The sequence below is a fragment of the Saccopteryx bilineata genome, chromosome 1, assembly GCF_036850765.1.
Source record: "Saccopteryx bilineata isolate mSacBil1 chromosome 1, mSacBil1_pri_phased_curated, whole genome shotgun sequence".
Taxonomy (NCBI): domain Eukaryota; kingdom Metazoa; phylum Chordata; class Mammalia; order Chiroptera; family Emballonuridae; genus Saccopteryx; species Saccopteryx bilineata.
The window spans coordinates 194857490-194877820 of NC_089490.1; positions in this window are offsets into that span (position 1 = coordinate 194857490).

Sequence of the window (20331 nt, forward strand, 5' to 3'; positions counted from 1 at the left end):
ATAGTGTATTATACTTTTAAGAATATTTTTTATTATTTAGTTATTTTTTATTTTGTCTTTTAAAACTCCAGTGTAGATATATTCTTCCATAGGTTTTATTATTCTTTCTCCTAGCAGGGTTTAATCTGCTATTAATTCCATCAAGTATGCTATTAATTTTAGATATTCTTTTCAGTTTTGTAACTTGGATTGAATTCATTATAACAGTTTCCTGTTATTTACCCCAACTTCTTTATTTGGTCACTCAATTCCTAAAATATTTAATTGTAGATATTTAGAAGTCATAATCTGATTATTTCATTTGGTTTGTATCTATCATACATCTATGTATTGTCTTATTTTGTCCATTAATTTTTGGAAAAGTATTGTCTTATCTTATGCCTTATTTTTTATTCTGCTCCATATATATTGTTCTTTGTTTCACAGTTTTCTGAAATATAGTATTTTAACATTTAGCATTTAAGATTACTCTTAATATAGTCATTCTAGCCTGACCAGAGCATCGGACTGGGACACGGAAGACCCAGGTTTGAAACCCTGAGATCGCCATGAGCGTGGTCTCATCTGGTTTGACCAAGGTTCACTGGCTTGAGCCTAAGGTTTCTGGCTTAAGCAAGGGATCACTTGGTCTGCTGTAGCCCTCTGGTCAAGGCACATATGAGAAAGCAATCAATGACCAACTAAGGTACTGCAACAAAAAGTTGATGTTTCTCATCTCTCTCCCTTTCTGCCTTTCTGTTCCTATCTGTCCCTCTCTCTGTCTCTCTGTCTCTGTCACACATACAAAAAAAATATGGTCATTCTATGAAAAAGATTAGCTCTTAAATATATAATAGTTTTATATTTTTTAAAAAAGTGTGTTGCTACGGCCAGATCTCAGTTGGTTAGAGCGTCATCTCAATATGTAAAGATTGCTGGTTTGATTCCTCATCAGGGTACATACAGAAACAGATCAGTGTTTCTGTTATCTGTTTCTCTCTCTTTTTCCTGTCCTCTCTCTCTGAAAAATTAATAATTAAAAAAAGAAGATACTGTGTAGTTTTCACAACTTCAAGATACTTTGGCTTTCTTAATCTTTAAAGGAGAATGAAGATTAAAAAATTAGAATTTCATGGTATATACAGTGTTCTGTGAGTATTGTTGGGAATTAATTAACAAATTGCAATAAAAGAGAGGGAGTCAGAAATATTTGGATATGCAAATTTAAATAGACTTCTATCATCACTGAGTTTGTTGAAATATTAAAATGGAATGAGTATGTTAACTGCAGAAAATTATGTTATTAAATATTAAGATAATTTTATGACATAAAAATTCATATTAATTGAACATTGTACAGGATACAATTCCATGCTGTAAACTCTTGAGTATTAACTAGAAAAACTTGAAATAAAATTTATCTTTTCTATTATGTGAATTGAAGTGACTGGATTTAAAATCAAATAAGGGATTGTACTCATTGTCTTCAAGCATATGAATAGTTTTTCAAAGGAAGGTACTGGCCATCTGCTCTCTTGCTCCACAGAGAATAAAACAAAAGCAAGTGAAACTTAGATTTGGGAAAGGGAATTCAGCTTAGATGTAAGGAACAACTTATTGACATTACGGGTGATTTTAACACAAAACTGAATTACCAAGGGGATTTATATAATGTCTTTCTCTGAACATCAGGAAAAATAAGCCAAAAAGCCATCTGCTGTAGTGGCTCACACTGTCACCCTCCCTTAAAGCATAGCACTGGATTCTAAAGCCTGTAGAGATCCCTTCATTTTATAAAGCTCTATGGAACATGGAAATGGCAGAGATGAAATATGTAATATAAATGGAGTGCCCTGCTTAAAAGTAAGTCTCTAAGGAGAACTTGGCAATAAATGATGCTAGAATGACTGGAAAACCACATTCAAAAGAATAAAACTCGACTATAGTTTGTCCAGTGGACAAACACTAACTCAAAACAGATCAAAGACCTAAATATAAGATCTGAAAGAATAAATTCCGTAAAAGAAAACATAGGTACCAAACTTATGACTTATGGACCATAGTCTTAAAGAAGATTTTATGAATTTGACCCCAAAAACAAGGGAAGTAAAAGGGAAAAATAAATGATTGGGATTATATAAATTAAAAAGCTCTGCACAGAAACATAAACTTCCCACAAAACGAAAAACAACCAGCCAAATGGGAAAAGATATTTACAAACAACAGCTCCAACAAGGGGTTAATATCCAAATGATATGGAGAACTCATACAGCTCAACACAAAAAGAAAATATTAAAATCCAATAAAAAAATGGTTAGAGATTGAACAGACACTTCTTCCAAGAAGACAAACAAATGACCAACAGTGATGGGATTCAGATGGTTCACACCAGTTCACCAGGATTAATACCTAATTTTTTGTTGAGTTTGGTGAATTAGTTGTTAAAATGGTACTAGTAATCAGGGTTCTCCCAAGACGGGTGCCTAGGCAGCCACCCAGTGTGAAAATTGCAAATTTATATTCCTTACTCTTTTTCTATGTTTGTGTGTGCAACAGTGTCCTGTAGTCCTGTTCATTCTGTCCATAGGTGAAAAAAATTGTGAGGATGCCAATTAAGAAGCAATATGGAAATATCTGAAATAAGTTTGTTTTTGACAGGTATCATTTAATATTTTTATTAATATTTTTAATATTTCTTATAACCTAGTTTTGTGTACCGCTTTTATTCTTATTAAATGCATGAAATAATAAGCTACCTTTCAGCATATCTTTTTTTTTTTTTTACTTAAAATGGTCATTAGGGAAGAGAACTAGTTGTAAAATTATTTGAATCCCACCACTGCCAAAAAATATATGAAAAGATGCTCTACTTCTTTAACTATTAGGGAAATACAAATCAAAACTACAATAAGATACTATCTCACAGAATGACTAACCAGACAAGTGATGAAGAAGTTGCAGAGGTTGTAGAGAAAAAGAAATCCCCATTTACTACTGATGGGAATGTAGACTGTTACAGTCACTGTGGAAAACAGTTTGAAGGCTCCTCAAAAAAATTAAGAATAGGGTTACTATATGACCCAGCAGTCTCTCTTTCGTGTATTTGCAAAGATATATGAACCCTATGTTTATTGCAGCATTATTCACAGTAGCCAAGACATAGAAACAAGCAATGTGTCCTTTAACAGATGATTAGATAAAGATGTGGTTCATATATACAATGAAATACTATTTGGTCATCAAAAAAAGAAAAATATGGTCATTCCTCACCATATTGTGGTTCATTTTTTGCAGTCTTGCTGTATCGTGGATTTTTAAATTGTATATATCTAACTTTGTATCATGGATTTTATGCTATATTATGGGATTTTGTGGTATATAATAGGTATTTTTATATATTATTTTAATTATTTTTGTTGTAAAGTAAGCATTTTCTAGCCTAAAAAATTGAAAACAATATTAAAAATATAAAAAATAATAATTAAAACATATGAAAAATATTACATCAAAATAAAATACATAGTTTTTATATGTTGTTAAAATTACATAGGTTTAAGAGTGTAGAAAGTGTTAAGAGCATAGAAAAGGTTTATAAGAGTGTAGAAAAAGTTAATAACAGTGTGGGAAAGATTTATAAGACTGTGGGGAGGGTTTATAAAGCCTTAAAATATATAAAAATCTATATAAATAAAAATGTTTGTTTGTTCAAAATCTTAAATCTCCAAACGTTCTTCACTGATTGCTTTGAAATTTTGACACAGCATTGCATTCAAATATGCACATGTTTTTATGTTTTTATATACCTACTATTATATAGATGTCACACTTGTGACAGGCAAAACATGCTTTTTATGAAAAACAGTGCCATCTGTTGGACATAAAAGCAACACATGCTATACTAAATATTTTACGATTTCATTTCAATGTTATGGGAGAAATATAAATTGCATATGGCTGAAGATATTTTCTGTCAAATACACAAGGAAAATTCAAATATGAACATGGATTTCACAGCAGAAATCTACAACAAAGCATTGATAATGATTAAAGATTTGTGCTTAGAAATCACAAACAAAGTTTCAATCAATTGGGAATGCCATCACTGAATTGATCTGCTGCTGCATCATTCGATGTAGAATTGTGTTGTGAACAAAATTACAACACGGGTGATCTTTTGTCATATGTGCAATCAAATATTTCTAAGCTAATGCTTGAGCAAAAAGGAATTTACAATCAAATAATGCAAACTGTCAGTAACAGGGTTGGAGAAGTCTTCTTCTTAGATGCACCAGGAAGAACTGGTAAAATGTTCCTAATTAGACTGATTCTGGCAACAATTTGATCCCAAAATGACATAGCCTTAGCTCCTGCATTGTCTGGAGTAGTTGTGACATTGCTACCAGGTGGAAGAACTTCTCATTCCACTCTGAAATTGCCATTGAACATGAAATTCATTGAAACTCCCACATGCAACATTTCCAAAGCATCAGGCATGGAAAAAGTATTGCAGAAATGCAAAGTTATTGTTTGGGATGAATGCACAATGGTGCACAAAAAATAGCTTGAGGCTCTTGGTCAATCATTGCAAGATTTGTGTGGAAACATCAGACAATTTGGAAACACAATATTGCTTCCAGGAGATTTCAGGCAAACATTACCTGTAATTCTTCGATCAACACCAGCAGATGAAATAAATGCTTGCCTGAAATACTCTACTTTGTGGAGACACGTAAAGACGTTAAAATTAACTACAAATATGCGTGTCCAGATGCAAAATGATCAATCAGCTGAGATATCTTCAATTGCTGGAAATTGGGAATGGAAAGGTGCCAGTTGATCTGATCTCAGGACAAATTTCATTGTCTCATAACTTCTGCAATTTAGTGACATCAAAAGAAGAATTGGTTGAAAAGTTTTTCCCAGTATTCAAACCAATTATAAGAATCACGATTGGCTGAGTGAACGAGCTATTCCTGCAGCCAAGAAAAAAGATGTCTACGAACTTAACAATATTATTCAGTCTAACATTCAAAGCGAGGCAGTCACATACAACAAGTCCGTCGACACTATTGTGGAAACAGATGAAGCAGTTAATTATCCAACAGAATTTTTGAATTCACTCAATCTGCCAGGGATGCCACCGCATGTACTGCAATTGAAAATTGGCATTCCAATTATCATGTTGCAAAATATCAACCAGCCAAACTTTGCAACGGCACACAGCTTGCAGTAAAAAAATTAATGAGCAACGTTGTAGAAGCAACAGTCTTAACAGGACCTTTCAAAGGTGAAGATGTCCTCATTCCTCGCATTCCTATGATTCCAATGGACATACCATTGCAACTTAAGAGATGGCATGCAATTCCCAATTCTATTGGCATTTGCAATCACCATCAACAAAACTCAGGGCCAATCTTTAGAATTGTGCGGTTTAGATCTAGACACGGTTTGCTCCTCACATGGACAATTATATGTTGCTTGTTCTAGAGTCGGCAAACCAGACAATCTCTATATCTGCACAGACAATAGAACAACAAAAAATATAGTATACCCACAAGCATTGTGAAATTAAACATATTAGAAATGTGCGTTTTCTCTTTTCTTTCTTTTCCATTTAACCAGACTTAGCCACAGCAACACATGGCCAGGTAAAGCTAGTAATAAAATAAATATAAGGTCGCTACTTTGTGGATGTTCACCAATCATGAGGGATTCTGGAGCCTAACCATCACGACAGACGAGGGACCACTGTACTGCCATTTGCAACAACATGGATGGACCTCTAGAGTATTATGCTAAGTGAAATAAGTGTCATAGAAAGCTAAGAACCACATGATCTCACTCATGTGGGATATACAACTGAAACTCATAGACACAGAAAACAGTGATGGTTACCAGAGGGAAAGGGACTGTGGGTACTAAAGAGGCCAAATATATAGTGACAGAAGATGATTTGACTTCGGATAGTGGGCACACAATGCAATTGATTGAGCATGTCTCATAGATACATTTGAAATTTATATAACCTTATTAACCTATGTCAGTCCAATAAATTTAAGTAAAATATATAATAAAATAACTTGTCATTGAAAAAGAAAAAAAAACAGAAGAGCACATTTTGATAGGATTTTAAATAAAACATTTTGGTAATATATTTAATATTAAAATATTACATTGTTATTCTAAATTCTCCAAACTTTCTGCATTTAATTTTTTTATTTCCACTCTTTTATTCTAGTTTAGCCTGTTTATATTAAGGCTTTTAAATTTTAAAATTCTGTTTTATTGTATATAAAATATTTTAAAGTATAGACATACAATAAAATGCCTATTTTTAAGTCTTATCATTCAAAGATTTCAACATACACCTATTTAACTACCACACCATATAGGGAACATTCTTATCAAGCCAGGAAATTCTTACACAGATGTATCATCAATCACCCCCCTCCAGGAAAGCACCAATCTGAATTAAATCATTGTGCCTCCATTAAGCCTATTTTAATAACTTCCTGTATTTTAGGTATTCATATATAGTCATCTGATATACATAATATTCTGAAGATTTGATATTATTTGTTTCATTTTCTTTTCTTTTTTTGTTTTTTTTATAAATAAATTTTTATTTTAATGGGGTGACATCAATAAATAAGGGTACATATATTCAAAGAAAACATATCCAGGTTATCTTGTCATTCAGTTCTGTTGCATACTCATCACCCAAATAGAGATTGTCCTCTGTCACCTTCTATCTAGTTTTCTTTGTACCCCTCCCCCCTCCCCCTCTCCCTCCTTCCCTCCCCCCACCCCCCGTAACCACCACACTCTTGTCCATGTCTCTTAGTCTCGTTTTTATGTCCCACCAATGTATGGAATCCTGCAGTTCTTGTTTTTTTCTAATTTACTTATTTCACTCCGTATAATGTTATCAAGATCTCACCATTTTGTTGTAAGTGATCCGATGTCATCATTTCTTATGGCTGAATAGTAAGTATACCATGGTGTATATGTGCCACATCTTCTTTATCTAGTCTTCTATTTTTTTTTTTACAGTGATTAAAGCCTTTAAGCAAACTCTTGGCCAATACAGCAAGAATCCATAAAAGAGTAGTGTCCTTAGCATGTTCACCAAGTCCAAGTTGGCCCCAACACCATGCCAGATCCCTGAAAAATGCAACCCAACCCCAGTTCAGTCTGTTAGGAGCTCTCACAAGGAGCGGGAGTCCAGGAAAAGTCCACATCCAAGAAAAGTCTGCATGGCACTGGAATTGTTGTCACAATTCTATACTTTGCAGCTCACGTCCAAGTCCCAATGACTGCTGCTTCTAGCTGGTAATGATTCAGGTAGACTGAAAAGCCATCTGCAGCATGTGTGGAGATGGAGCTTCTGTTCTCCTTTGCCTGGAGAGATGAGACCAGGTTGCTTTTCCCTGGAGCTCTGCGACTGTGATGTGGTAAAGAGAACCTCGGGATACACTAAGCTGGGAGGCAAAGGTAGGTTCATAATAGAAGTTGGCAAAAGGGGGAAAGAGAGCTCTAAATTAGGAGTAGGTCCCAGCCTGAAATATGAGTGGGGCATTGAGGTAGGAGGATAAAAGGAAACACTATATATTAAACAAAGCAGCAGAAAATAGGACTATCAACACCCACAACAGAGATCTTCGAGAGAAGAATAAAAAACCTAACTATTCAGGCAAGACATAGTTAAGTGGCCCTTGTGCAAATGAGATCAGTTTACCTGCTTCTTGGAAGAAATACCCTAGGCTCATCCACAGTGTCGTAGATGGGGCTGATGGCCCTGGGCCCCTTCAGCCTTCAGTGGCAAACCCCAGCATTCTGGGCAAGGTTAGGTCATAGGCGGCTGGAGCTGGGCTGGAAGAGACTGAACCCTCCCTTAGAGGAACGAGGGGGAAGCCTACCTTCCAGTGTCCCTGTTTCCTCACAGCAGAGGCATGTAAGTCTGACAGGCTTTAGCTCAATGACCTTCCTTTCCACTATTGAAGCAGGACCCAGATGGCATCCTATGAGACCCCTTTGGGGTGTTGGAGCCTTTAAAGGTGTATCCTAAAAGCTGGTAGTTCCCCTGATCTCTATTGGGCTTTTTCTGCCTCTAGGTATCTTAAAAGCCATGCTCAGAAGATCTCGCAGAGGGGTTTGAGGATCCCCATCCACCTATAGAAATCTATTCCATATATCCGGAAGCATTTGGAAAAAGACAAAACAGTGTTATTAGCTGAATCAAATAAACGTAGTAGTTTGCAGGCGAAAAAGATTTGGCGTCTCCTGTTCATCAGCATTCAAAAGAAATTTTAAATTTTTTTTAAGTAAAAAGCATGATATGGTAGACCCATAGGAGTTCCGGGATATGACTACCCCCTTTAAAAATTTTTTTTAATTGACCTTAAAATATTTGCTGGGTACACTTTAATAATACCTTAACTTTAAAGATTGTAAGCATGACAAAATACAGTAAATGATTTTGCTCCATATACAAAAGCCTTTTCAGTTTAGCCAGTTTAGGAAATCCAATAATAGAACAATGCATACAGACAATGAGCTATAACATGCCTAGGAGCCTCTCCTGTTCTGACAGAGGTTACTATAAATCCACTGTAACATGGACCTAGGACTGTTTACCAAATGAAGGTATATGAGTAACATCCATCTGCCAAAGTTGTCCTGGAAGGGGTCCTTGAGGGTTAACTCCAAATGAACGGGCAGTATAGGACCCCTTGGACAGGATTTCCCAATCTGCTATGCTGTTTCCCAAGAAAGTTGGAACTGTTTACACCAGGCTGCAGCGTTCTGGTGCTGAATATTATGAGAATGAATTTCTGGATCTGTCATGGTTGCTTCAAGTAATTTTCTTTTGGGTAGCTTGATCAACAAGGACATTCCTAGGCCCTCACCGGTTGGCTCAGTGGTAGAGCATCGGCCTGGCATGTAGGATTCCCAGGTTTGATTCCCAGCCAGAGCACACAGAAGAAGTGCCCATCTGCCTCTCCACTCCTCCCCCTCTCCTTCCTCTCTGTCTCTCTCTTCCCCTCCCGCAGCCAAGGCTCCACCGGAGCAAAGCCACCCCGGCCATTAAGGACGGCCCCATGGCCTCTGCCATAGGCACTAGAATGGCTCTGGTTGCAACAGAGCAACACCCCAGATGGGCAGAGCATTCCCCCTGGTAGGCATGCCGGGTGAATCCCGGTTGGGCACATGCGGGAGTCTGTCTGACTGCCTCCCCATTTCCAACTTCAGAAAAATACAAAAAAAAAAAAAGAAAAAAAGAGAAAAGAAATAAAAGAAAAGAAAAGAAAAGAAAAAGGGGGGAGGGATTCTCTGTGCTAAAGCTCCAGGGAGCATGGAGTGAGCTCGAGTATGACCTATGAAACATGGAGCTCTATGTTGACATACAAGTCTTTGAAGAAGGAGGAACTGCTGAAATAGTTTATCAGCATTTGTCCCTAAGACAGCAGTCTTTATAGTGGAAACACCATAAGTAAATATTTGCTGTCTGTATATAGATTAAAGGGGGAATACGGCAAATGCTGAAAAACCATGATAATGGCATATAATTCTAGACTTTGAGCTGATTTTAAGTTGACAGTTTCAGTATAAAGTCGCCCATTGATTTGCAAGAGCAATTTGCCATTTAGTGGAAGTTTCCCAGAGCCACTGTTGTTGATCCTTTGAAAAAAGCAACAACAATAATTTTGAGGCTCAAAACCTATAAGCTGTAAGGGTTGCCTATGCCCCTTGATAATCCAGGAGGCAACAAGATCAAAATATGAAAGTGTATTCCATGTGCTATTAGATGGTTCAATGTGCCCAAGCTGTAGCTACTCTTGTACCAATTGAGCAGCTGCCCTAAGTTTCTCCTGAGAAAGGGGCCATTGGTCTACCCATACAGGATTATCTGATTTCCAAGTAATTGGGTCTGCACAATGCATTGAGGTAGCAGAAGCTATCAAGGCCCTTATGCTAAATTTTGATATCCTAATCCACACCTTCTGGTACTGGGTGCCACTTCTATGGGGGTGAGAATTCCTCACTGTTCTTTCCCTAGACCCTTGTATTTGCAAAAATCCCCGATCAAGCATCTGAATACTGACTAAACCATTAGGACTGACAAGCAACACTCCCATATTTTCCAAAACATCTCTACCTCACAAATTAGTTGGCCATCCAGGGAGCACATAAGGCTTAAAAAATCCAGAATGATCTTCTTAATCTTCCCAATGTAGAAAACTAGAACTTTGTTGAGAGGATTTACTCTGCCCTATACCTTGTAATTCTGTGGCTGCTGCATGAGTGGGCCAGGAAGGAGGCCAATGTAGTTTAGCAATAAGAGATATATCAGCTCCAGTATCTAAAAGTCCTTTAAATTTATGCTCATGTATTGTTAGTCCCATTTCAGGGCATTCCTGACCTATTTTTTTTTAATCCAATTGGCAAAATCAGAGGAGACAAATCACCAATTTGCTTGGGGCCCCTTTTGCAGGATGTGGCCTGAGAAGCAGAATTAGCACCCTTAAACTATTCTTCTGTCTGAATTAGCCGTGAGACACGTTCTTTTTTTGTTTTTTTTTGATTAATTTTGATGGGGTGACATTGATAAAATTGTCTTCTGTCATCTTCTAACTGGTTTTCTTTGTGCCCCTCCCCTCCCCCAATCTGTTCCCTCTCCTCCCCCCCACCCTGTAACCCCAAAACTGTTGTCTATGTCTCTGAGTTTCATTTTTATGTACCACCTATGTATGGAATCATATAGTTCTTAGTTCTTTCTGATTTGTTTATTTTGCTCCGTATACTGTTATCGAGGCCCATGTTGTTGTAAAAGATCCAATGTCATCATTTCTTATGGCTGAGTAGTATTCCATAGTATATATGTACCAAGGCTTTTTAATCCACTCGTCCTCTGATGGGCAATTGGGCTGTTTCCAGATCTTTTCTATTGTGAACAATGCTGCCATAAACATGGGGGTGCATTTCTTCTTTTCAAACAGTGCTATGGTGTTCTTGGGGTATATTCCTAACAGTAGTATAGCTGAGTCAAAAGGCAGTTCGATTTTTAATTTCTTGAGGAATCTTCATACTGTTTTCCACAGTGGCTGCACCAGTCTGCATTCCCAGCAGCAGTGCAGGAGGGTTCCCTTTTCTCCACATCCTCACCAGCACTTATTCTGTGTTGTTTTATTGATGAGTGCCATTCTGACTGGAGTGAGGTAATATCTCATTGTGGTTTTAATTTGAATTTCTCTAATCATTAGTGATGTTGAGCATTTTTTTATATGCCTATTGGCCATCTGTGTGTCCTCTGTGGAGAAGTGTCTATTCATTTCTTTTGCCCATTTTTTGATTGGATTGTTTGTCTTCCTGGTATTAAGTTTTACAAGTTCTTTATAAATTCTGGTTATTAACCCCTTATCAGACGCATTGTCAAATATATTCTCCCATTGTGTAGTTTGTCTTTTTATTCTGTTCTTATTGTCTTTAGCTGTGCAGAAGCTTTTTAGTTTGATATAGTTCCACATGTTTATCCTGTCTTGTATTTCACTTGGCTGTGGAGACAAATCGGCAAATATATTGCTGCGAGAGATGTCAGAGAGCTTACTGCCTATGTTTTCTTCTAAGATGCTTATGGTTTCATGGCTTACATTTAAGTCTTTTATCCATTTTGAGTTTATTTTTGTGAGTGGTGTAAGTTGGTGGTCTAGTTTCATTTTTTTGCAGGTAGCTGTCCAATTTTCCCAACACCATTTGTAGAAGAGGGTGTTTTTACTCCAATGTATGCTTTTATCTCCTTTGTCAAATATCAGTTGTTGATAAAAGTGTGGGTTTATTTCTGGGTTCTCAGTTCTATTCCATTAATCTATATGCCTGTTCTTATGCCAGTACCATGGTGTTTTGAGTACAATGGCCTTATAATATAACTTGATATTCAAAAGTGTGATACCTTCCACTTTATTCTTCCTTTTCAAGATTACTGAGGTTATTCATGTTCTCTTTTGGTTCCATATAAATTTTTGGAATATATGTTCTATATCTTTGAAGTAGGTCATTGGTATTTTAATCGGTATTGCATTGAATTTATAAATTGCTTTGGGTAATATAGACATTTTAATTATGTTTATTCTTCCTAACCATGAGCACGGTATATGCCTCCACTTGTTCGTATCTTCCCTGATTTCTTTTATCAAAGTTTTATAATTTTCCGAGTACAAGTCTTTAATCTCCCTGGTTCAATTTAGTCCTATGTACTTTATTTTTTTGGTTGCAATGCTAAAGGGGATTGATTCCTTGATTTCTCTTTCTGACAGTTCATTGTTAGTGTATAAAAATGCCTCTGATTTCTAAGTATTGATTTTATATCCTGTCACCTTGCCTAATTCATTTATCAGGTCTAGTAGTTTTTTGACGGAGACTTTAAGGTTTTCTAAATACAATATCATATCATCTGCAAATAATGATAGTTTTACTTCTTTTCCAATTTGGATGCTTTTATTTCTTTTTCTTCTCTGATTGCTGTGGCTAGGACTTCAAGAACTCTATTGAATAAGAGTGGTGAAAGGGGGCACACCTGCCTTTTCCTGATCTTAAGGGGATTGCTTTTAATTTTTGCCCATTGAGTATGATGTTGGCTGTGGGTTTGTCATAGATGGCCTTTATCATGCTGAGGTATGTTCCCTGTATTCCCACTTTGCTGAGAGTTTTGATCATGAATGGGTGCTGGATTTTATCAAATGCTTTTTCTGCATCTATTTATTTATCATGTGGTTTTTCTCCTTCCTTTTGTTTATCTGATGAATCACATTGATTGATTTGCAAATATTGTACCAGCCTTGCCTCCCCAGAATAAATCCCACTTGATCATGGTGTATGATATTTTTCATATATTGCTGGATCCAGTTTGCTAATATTTTGTTGAGGATTTTTGCATCTAAATTCGTCAGGGATATTGGCCTATAATTTTGTATTTTCTTTTTTTGTGTTGTCTTTGCCTGGTTTTGGAATCAGAATTATGCTCGCCTCATAAAAGGAGTTTGGAAGTCTTCCTTCCTCTTGAATTTTTTGAAATAGTTTGAGAAGGATAGGAGTTAGTTCTTCTTCAAATATTTAGTAGAATTCACTTGTGAAGCCAAGAGGCCCAGGTCTTTTCTTTTTTGGGAGTTTTTTGATAGCTGTTCCAATCTCATTTGTTGTAATTGGTCTGTTTAGGTTTTCTGATTCTTCAAGATTGATTTTTGGAAGATTATATGTTTCAAGGAATTTGTCCATTTCATCTAAGTCGTTTAGTTTTTTGGTGTACACTTCTTCATAGTATTTTCTTACAATATTTTATATTTCTCTTGTGTCAGTTATTATTTCTCCACTCTCATTTCTAATTTTATTCAATTGAGTCCTCTCTCTTTTTTTCTTGGTGAGTCTGGTTAAAGGTTCATCGATCTTGTTTACCTTTTCAAAGAACCAGCTCCTGGTTTCATTGATCCTCTGTATTGTTTCTTTAGCCTCTATGTCATTTATTTCTGCTCTGATCTTTTTTGTTTTGTTTTGTTTTTATTTTTTATTTTTATTCATTTTTAGAGAGGAGAGAGAGAGGGAGGGAGAGAGAGAGAGAGAGAAGGGGGGAGGAGCTGGAAGCATCAACTCCCATATGTGCCTTGACCAGGCAAGCCCAGGGTTTCAAACCAGCGACCTCAGCATTTCCAGGTCGACGCATTATCCACTGCGCCACCACAGGTCAGGCCTGCTCTGATCTTTATTATTTTCTTCCTTCTTCTAGCTCTGGTCTTTACTTGCTGTTCTTTTTCTAGTTCTTTTAGATGTAGGGTCAAGTTGTTTATTTGAGCTTTTTCTAGCTTCTTGAGGTATGCCTGTAATGCTATAAACTTCCCTCTCAGGACTGCTTTTGCTGTGTCCCATAAATTTTGAGATGATGTATGCTCATTATCGTTTGTTTCTAGGAATTTTTAAATTTCTTCTTTGATCTCATTGTTAACCCATTCGTTATTTAATAACATGCTATTTAGTGTCCAAGTGTTTGAATGTTTTTCAGTTTTTCTGTTGTGGTTGATTTCTAGTTTCATGCCATTGTGATCACAGAAAGTGCTCGATATGATTTCAATCTTCTTAAATTTGTTGAGACCACTTTTGTGCCCTAACATGTGGTCTATTCTAGAGAATGTACCATGAGCGCTTGAAAAGAATGTATATTCTGCTGTTTTAGGGTGAAAGGTTCTGAAGATATCTATTAAATTGAGTTGATCTAATATGTCCTTTAAGTCTGCTGTTTCTTTGTTAATTTTCTTTCTTGAGGGTCTATCTAATGATGTTAATGGGGTATTGAAATCCCCATTATATTATATTATAGTATTGCTGTTGATTTTGCCCTTTAAATCCATCAAAGTCTGCTTTACATATTTAGGTGCGTAGATATTTATAATGGTTATATCTTCCTTTTGGATTGTTCCCTTTATCATTATTTAGTGACCTTCTTTATCTCTAACTATGGTTTTTGTTTTAAAGTTCATTTTGTCTGATATAAGTATTGCTACCCCAGCTTTTTTTTCATTTCCATTTGCGTGAAATATTTTATTCCATTCTTTTATCTTCAGTCTGTGTGCATCTTTTGATTTAAGGTGTGTCTCTTGTAGACAGCATATGTACGATCCTGTTTTCTTATCCATGCAGCTACCCTATTTCTTTTGATTGGATCACTTAATCCATTAACATTTAAGTTTATTATTGATATGTAATTGTTTATTGCCATTTTATTCTTTAAAATTGTATTCCTCTTTTGCTATATTCTTTTTCTCCTTTGATCTGTATACAGCAGGTCCTTTAACATTTCTTGCAGCCTTGGTTTGGTTGCAGTGAATTCCTTGAATTTTTTTTTTGTCTGTAAAGCTTTTTATTTCTCCTTCAATTTTAAATGATAGCCTTTCTGGATAAAGTAGTCTTAGTTGTAGGTTCTTGTTCTGCATTACTTTGAATATTTCTTGCCATTCCCTTCTGGCCTCAAGTGTTTCTGTTGAGAAGTCAGAAGTCATCCTTATGGGGGCTCCTTTGTAGATGATAGTCTTTTTTTCTCTAGCAGCTTTTAATATTTTCTCTTTATCATTTAGCTTTGGTATTTTAATTATGATGTGTTTTGGTGTTGATTTCTTTGGATTTCTCCTTAATGGAGTTCTCTGTGCTTCCTGAACATGTGAGATGTTTTCCTGCCTTAATTGAGGGAAATTTTCAGCTATGATATGTTTGAACAAAGTCTCTATCCCTTGTTCTTTCTCTTCTTGTTCAGGAACCCCTATGATGCAGATGTTATTTCTCTTCATGTTGTCATAGAGCTCTCTTAGAGTTTCCTCAGACTTTTTGAGTCTCTTTTCTTTTTTCTGCTCTGCTTTCATGTCTTTATTTATCATGTCTTCTAACTCACTGTTTTGATTCTCTGCTTCATCCATCCTGCTTTTAATTCCTTCCATTGTAGTCTTTATTTCAGATATTGTATTTTTTATTTCTGACTGATTCTTTTTTATTATTTCAATGTCCTTTTTTATATTTGCTATCTCTTTATTTAGGTTTTCGTAATGACCATCTATTGTTGTTCTAATATCTTTGAGCATCCTAACAATTGTTTTTAAACTCTGCATCTGGTAATATGGTTGTATCTGATTCATTTAGGTCCTTTTCTGGGGATTTCTCTTGTTTCATTTGTGTTGCATTTCTCTGCCTCGGCATTTTTTCTTCACGGGAGTGGCTATGATCATGTGCTCAGTTGCACAAGCCTTGGTGGCCTTGGCCTTTGCCCCGCTCCCGTGTATGACGTTATGCTCGGTCCTGAGGGCACTTGCGAGCACCTTTGCTCAGCTGCGGGTTTCTACCTGTTTCCGGGATTTCGCCCTGCCCTAGCAGGAGGATGCCGCTGGTGCAACGGCTGCTAGCCTTGCCTGTACTAGCCAGGCAGGACTGCGAGCCCACGCTCAGCTCAGTAGCGAAACTCCACCTGTTCTGGGCTTTTGGCTCCACCCCAGCGGGAGGAGCCGGCTCCCAAGTCAGACCACAAGCCTGAGTTGCACGGGCGGGGCAAGGCTGTGCTCCTGCACCCTTGCTCAGGAGCTGGTCTCCACCCTTTCCAGCGTTCCCACCCTTCTCCCGCAGAGTGGATTACAGGCTGCCGGCAGCTGGGCTTGACTGGTTTTGCACGCCTACTCCTCCCCAGCTGGGCAAGACTGAGCTCACACCTGAGCCCAGTGGTGGCCACCGGGCTTCCGCCCCTGCCAACAGAACCGCGCTTCTGTCTTCCACTGTTGCCTGCCCTCCGGCGAGCCCTCAGCCACGTGGGTGCGGGCACTGCAGCTCAGCCCCTACCACTCAATACTGTAGACCTGAAAGCTCCCTCCTTCTAAGCAACTCTGCTCTGAGTGCCGCAGGGGGAGCTTGTTTGGCTGCTCTCCTGCTTCCCTTTGCTTGTATTGCTGTTTCCGGGGGAAATGTTCACTTCAGATTTGGGGAGTGACTCGTCCCAGGGGTTAGGTGGTTATCTCCCAAAATGCTTCTCCCTGTGCCTCCTAGATTACACTCTCTTTCTTCTACTCTGGTATTCTCCTCTCTCCCGGTCCCCCGGAGCCCCGGGTGAGTGGTTTTGAGAGAGGTGTTCTGCGGGACCCCTTTAAGAAGAATCCTGGGTCTGAGAAATCAGACTCTTTCTCACAAACAGTATCCTGACTTGTTTCCAGCTAAATACTGTCCTTACTCCTCTTCTGGGCTCTGGGGCTGCAGGCTGGGGCTTTGTTCCTGGGGCTCAGGACCCTCCCCTCTCTGCTAAACTCACTTCCTGCCATGCGAGTCTCTCCCGGCTGCCATTTGCTCCGGGGAGCTGGGCAGCCCTCCCCGCATTTCCACTCTTCCTACCAGTCCGGGGTGTGGCTTCTTCAGTGTTCCTTGGTTGAAGAGTCCTCTTAGTTTAGTCCAAAGTTGGTTTTTCCAGATGATAGTTCTTAAAATTAGTTTGTAATCCACTTTGGTTCTGAGAGGTAGCTGTTGTTACGTCCGCCTACTCTAGCGCCATCTTGTCTCTCATTTTATTTTCTTAACATAATTGTTTGAAATGTATCAATTTGTGTTAGCAATGTATTCTCTTATTATTGAGCAAGTTGAATGCTCTTTTCCTGAACATTAAATAAGAACCAAAATTTTAAATATTTAGATATTTATTTTGTATGTCCTAAGAATCAGTTGTATATTTAAGGAATAAAAATTGGCTATATCAAATTTCCTGCATGACCAGGCTGTGGCGCAGTGGATAGAGCATGGGACTGTGATGCAGAGGACCCAGGTTCAAGACCCTGAGGTCTCCAGCTTGAGTGTGGGCTCATCTGGTTTGAGCAAAGCTCACCAGCTTGGACCCAAGCTCGCTGGCTTGAGCAAAGGGTTACTTGCTCTGCTGAAGGCCCCCGTCAAGGCACATATGAGAAAGCAATCAATGAACAACTAAGGTGTCGCAACAAAAAATGGATGATTGATTCTTCTTATCTCTCTTCATTCTTATCTGTCTACCCCTGTCTGTCCCTCTCTCTGACTCTCTCTCTGTCTTGTGAAAAAAAACAAAAAACAAATTTTCTAACTCTTTTATTTTAAATTATTTAGAATAGGGAGGGCTTAATAGTGCCTACACAATATTCTTCATCAAGTGGATTCTTGCAGTGTATCAAGCTTTTAATTGTTAAGGGAGGCTAAGGAATAAACTATTCTAAATGGGTATAAAATGCTGTGTAGATATCGAGTTTAAAAATGAGTCTTTGATGTGTATCTTCTTTTGATTTATGTAATTAACTTTAGCTTTTGAAGTTATTTGGCATTTTAGTCTACAGAGTATAAAATTATGCATGAGGTTGAAGATAGACCCATATTTAGAACAAACGAGGTCTGAAGATCAACAGGATTTGAGGCAAATGTTCATTCAAATGTATAAACTCAACTTTATTGGGGCTTTTAAACCAACTTGTATATTTGTTCCTAATCAAAGGCTTTAATTTAATCATCAGAGACTATAAGATGCTTTTAATTCTGCTTCTCCTGTGGGAGAGACTATCACTTATTGTCACACAGTTTGAACAAAAATTTACAGTCTAAAAAAGAAATCAAGAGACACTGTGGAGTTTAGATGAAAACTTTACTTCCTTCAGGTGAATAGCATTTGGAACTAAGAAAAGAATCTAGAGCAACAGTTTTGAATTTACTCTTTTTCTGTCATAAAAGAGAAAGAAAGATTCCAATGTGAAAAATCCTTTCTGTTCATTTGCTGGTAGTATGATATCTGTATGTATTTTCAAAGTAAGCAACGCATTACACAGACCGGGACAGAATGAGACAGAATCCGAAGTGAGACAGAATCCGAAGTGAGACAGAACCGTTGCCCTGGATAGTGTCCTATGAGGATCTTTCTTGTGACATTTTCACATAAACTTTCATAGGCTGAGCGGTAACAAAAAGACATCTTTTCATTGTTAATCCACTTGAGTAGCTTCATGTTGGATTGGGTTATCATACGTTTTATACATCTTAACATCATACAGTTAAATTTACACTTGAAAACACTGGAGCAACTTTTACTCTTATCATATTGATTAGGTCAAATTCTTTAGATGTTCTATACTGACATATTAAAATATTAGAGAGTAAAATACAGATCAGAAATTATTTTACATGATTATCTTTTTTAATGCTATAAATTTCATAATTGTTAGAAAATACTTTCAGAAACACCTTGAATCAAAATAGGGTTTTCAAGTGAACCAGTGCTTTTATCATGAAAATTCATTTCAGAATTCTCTTATGTAACAAAGACAATTACTGCTACCAAAAAATAAAAAGTTTTGGGCGAAGTATGATATATAATGAATTTCTACAGGGCTTGTATCTTTATTGAGATTGAGATACTTCAGAATGGCATTACAAAGAAAGCCTCCAGAAACATGCTTCACTTAGCAGCTACATTTCCAATTTCCTTTTCAAGTATTTACATTTATGAAACTTGCAGAAAACAGTAACCCTGCACACATTTGCTGTGAGCTCTTTTATTCATTAGTTACAATCAGTGAACAATGTTTTATGGTTTCTTCAGCCACTTGCATTTCCTGAATAAATGGAAAACAGTAGAAAGGACAAACAGATAAATATAAATGGCACCAGAGGAAGTCATATTTTAAAGAATAATCATGGATTAATAACACAAAGACTGCTCACTGAATATGATAGTAAATAGTGAACATATAATCACTTTTCTGTACTTAATAAGAAAAATATTCAGGAAAGTAAGATTATGCTTTGACTTTTCTGCTTTTAGCTTTATAGACAAGTCATGTTTGGGGAGGACCTTTCTTGTTTTGACACCAAAAATGGATATCTTCTTAATCTTAAACTTTGGTTGTTTTAGAATTTTTCTTAATATATATGAAAATTTTCCCCCTAACTTATAAAAAATTACTATGTTCCATAAGATTGTCTTCTTCCTGAGACAATTTTCTTTTTACATGAGGAATATTTACTTACTGTTAAATTGTTTAGAGTGCATTTATTCATTCCAAAATACAAATACTGACCGATAGTTTTCACTTTTCTCAGAAAGTATGTATGTACTACATTTAAGTGTAGGCTACCAGAAATAATTACATGTATCCATGACAAAACTGTAACCTCTGTAATTTAATTTTTAAGTCAAAATCATTAACTGAAAACATATCTCACTTAGCATAATAAGTGAAATAAGTCAGTCAGAGAAAGACAAGTAGCATATGATTTCACTCCTATGTGGAATCTAATAAAGAAAATGAACTAAGAAGCAAAATAGAGACAGAATCATAGATAGAGAGCAGGCTGACAGCTGTCCTGAGACAGCTGAGTGGAGGATGGAGAGATGTAGCTTAAAAAAAAAAAAGAAAAGGAGAGAACTCAGACACAACATCAGTGTGGTGACTGCCGGAGGTGGTGGGAGCTATAGGAGAGTACGGGGAGATAAATGATGATGAAAGGAGACTTGACCTGGGGTGGGAAAACACCTTACAGTGTACAGGTGATGGTTGTAGAATTGCACACCTGAAACCTGTATAATCTTGTTAAACAGTGTCATCACAATAAATTCAATAAAAAGGAAACATAGCTTTGTCTCACTGATACAAGCCATAAGGCCTAGGCTATAAATGAAAAACATGAGAAATTCAATAGAAGTGATATTTTAAAATGTGCTACATTAAAATAAAACAAAATAAAAGAGGAAGTAATCTACCACTATTAAATTATCTTGTGTATATGAGTAAATAGATGTCATATTTCCTTCCTGTTTTTTAAGATCAAATTTTA